This window comes from Schistocerca americana, unplaced genomic scaffold, assembly GCF_021461395.2.
Source record: "Schistocerca americana isolate TAMUIC-IGC-003095 unplaced genomic scaffold, iqSchAmer2.1 HiC_scaffold_451, whole genome shotgun sequence".
NCBI classification, from domain to species: Eukaryota; Metazoa; Arthropoda; class Insecta; order Orthoptera; family Acrididae; genus Schistocerca; species Schistocerca americana.
In genome coordinates, this window is record NW_025726183.1 from 20001 (window position 1) to 22500 (window position 2500).

General features: G+C 57.6%; 1 non-coding gene across 1 annotated transcript in view; it reads left to right on the forward strand.

Moving 5' to 3' along the window:
- Window positions 1-2146: 2146 nt before the first annotated feature.
- Window positions 2147-2500, forward strand: part of LOC124583228 — a 1910-nt gene continuing 1556 nt past the window's right edge. Inside the window, exon 1 of the ribosomal RNA XR_006974097.1 lies at window positions 2147-2500. This exon is cut by the window's right edge and continues 1556 nt beyond it. This is a non-coding gene — a ribosomal RNA (small subunit ribosomal RNA).

Consider the following 2500-nt stretch of genomic DNA (forward strand, 5'->3'; position numbering starts at 1 on the left):
GCCTTAACCCAACACACGTTGGGCCTTAACCCAACACACGTTGGGCCTTAACCCAACACACGTTGGGCCTTAACCCAACACACGTTGGGCCTTAACCCAACACACGTTGGGCCTTAACCCAACACACGTTGGGCCTTAACCCAACACACGTTGGGCCTTAACCCAACACACGTTGGGCCTTAACCCAACACACGTTGGGCCTTAACCCAACACACGTTGGGCCTTAACCCAACACACGTTGGGCCTTAACCCAACACACGTTGGGCCTTAACCCAACACACGTTGGGCCTTAACCCAACACACGTTGGGCCTTAACCCAACACACGTTGGGCCTTAACCCAACACACGTTGGGCCTTAACCCAACACACGTTGGGCCTTAACCCAACACACGTTGGGCCTTAACCCAACACACGTTGGGCCTTAACCCAACACACGTTGGGCCTTAACCCAACACACGTTGGGCCTTAACCTGCTCTGTAATTGTCATACGACGCGTTAAATTAGTGTAGTGTTGCCTAACTGCAACCCCCGCAATATAGTTTGCTACCCGCACTGCCCGGTCCCCAGAGTATCGCTTCATGTTAAACACCTTGCAGCTATACACTGTAATGCGGATGGCAGCAGGACGTACATGCTCAATGCCCTTCGCAGTTGTTCATTGGCATTCGCATGGCGAAGCACAGCCTACGTTGTGGTACGGCTTGTGTCAACTGTCCGCTGATGTTGTACGTCCAAATCACACACTGTACTGCACATTGGTCCTCATGTACTGAATGATACATCGTGGTACATGTGTGACCGTACCACGACTGCGCCAACAACGGCGAACCATACGGTCCAAATATTGTGCACTCAGCTACGTGTCGTCTCCCTATAAGAGCTGGATTGCAGTATGGTATGCCGTGGATGGCGATCAGCATGAGCCGTCTGTTGATGTAGTGGCGCGTGTTGTCAGACGTAGTCGTCTCTTCTCACTCACCGTGATAGCATGGTGCACTGCGTTCCACATCTGCGACATGCGACAGAGGCCGGTTGACAGTCGTTCGCGCAATGGACATCGCATACGTACGGGGGCCACCTTCCACGTGTTCGCGAAGCGTGCACATGTTGTTGCGTGTATGTGGGCAGACATAGTGTGTCGTGACACCTGACACAGGCATGCAACAATCGTTGAATTTGCAAATGGCGATGGACGTCTACGTTTGCTGGTGACGTTACGCAAATGAACAACTGGTAAACCGTTGTGGTGCGGTTGTTCTCGCTAGAGGTGAATCAGTGATGGCGACGATCGGTTGAGCTACCAACCGGTTGTTTCAGCGATACCCACCATGCCCACGAACGTGAATGGCATGTGGGTGTGAAGCGATACGCGGCGGTGGCTGGGTGGGACCGTCCCCGGCCGGTGAGGGGGGGCCTCCCGGCGTGCTGGCCGCGCGGTGCGTGGGCGCACGCGCTACAGCCGGCTGGTGGGGGCGGCCAGTGGCAGGCGCGCCGGCCGACGGAGGCGGCAGGCGGCGCAGCTGCGCGCCGGCGCACCCTGCACGCGGCGCCGTGCGGCCAAAGTAGGTCCTCGCGGGCCCGGTGCGAAGCGCGGTGGACATCTGCAGTGTGCTGGTCCGATTGAGGACTGTGTGCGCTGAGGATGCGCCGCCGCCCGGCGCTCGGCGCCGCGACGCCGTCTGCTGCTCGGTCGCCTCTGCGGTTCTCGCAGGTGGTTTGTATCGCAGCTGTGCGGACGTGTTGGCGCGTTCGCTTCGGCACCCAAGTGGGGCTTTTGTCCTTCTGTGGCGCTGGCGTTGGAGCTGCCGGCCACCGTAGGTGGCGCGTGTTGTCTCCCGCCGGCAATGCCACGACAGCACGCTCCCGGGCCTCTGTCGGCAGCGGCAAGCTCAGTTGGGAGCACGGGTGGTCGCACCTAAAGCGTCTACTCGCCAAACTCCGGGCGATTGCGCCTCTCTCGAACCCGACCAAGTACTTAGGACGGCGCTGCGCGCCGCCGGGACCTGAGAGGGTTTCGAGGTGTATTGTGCAGGGGAGCTCAGCCTCCTCCTGTTTGCAGAATAATTGAGCGGACGCTTGCGTGTTCGCGCGGGCCCCCGGGACACACTCCCGGGCGGCCGGCTGCTCAGCTCTAGTTGACGCAGCTCCCTGGTTGATCCTGCCAGTAGTCATATGCTTGTCTCAAAGATTAAGCCATGCATGTCTCAGTACAAGCCGCATTAAGGTGAAACCGCGAATGGCTCATTAAATCAGTTATGGTTCCTTAGATCGTACCCACGTTACTTGGATAACTGTGGTAATTCTAGAGCTAATACATGCAAACAGAGTCCCGACCAGAGATGGAAGGGACGCTTTTATTAGATCAAAACCAATCGGTCGGCTCGTCCGGTCCGTTTGCCTTGGTGACTCTGAATAACTTTGGGCTGATCGCACGGTCCTCGTACCGGCGACGCATCTTTCAAATGTCTGCCTTATCAACTGTCGATGGTAGGTTCTGCG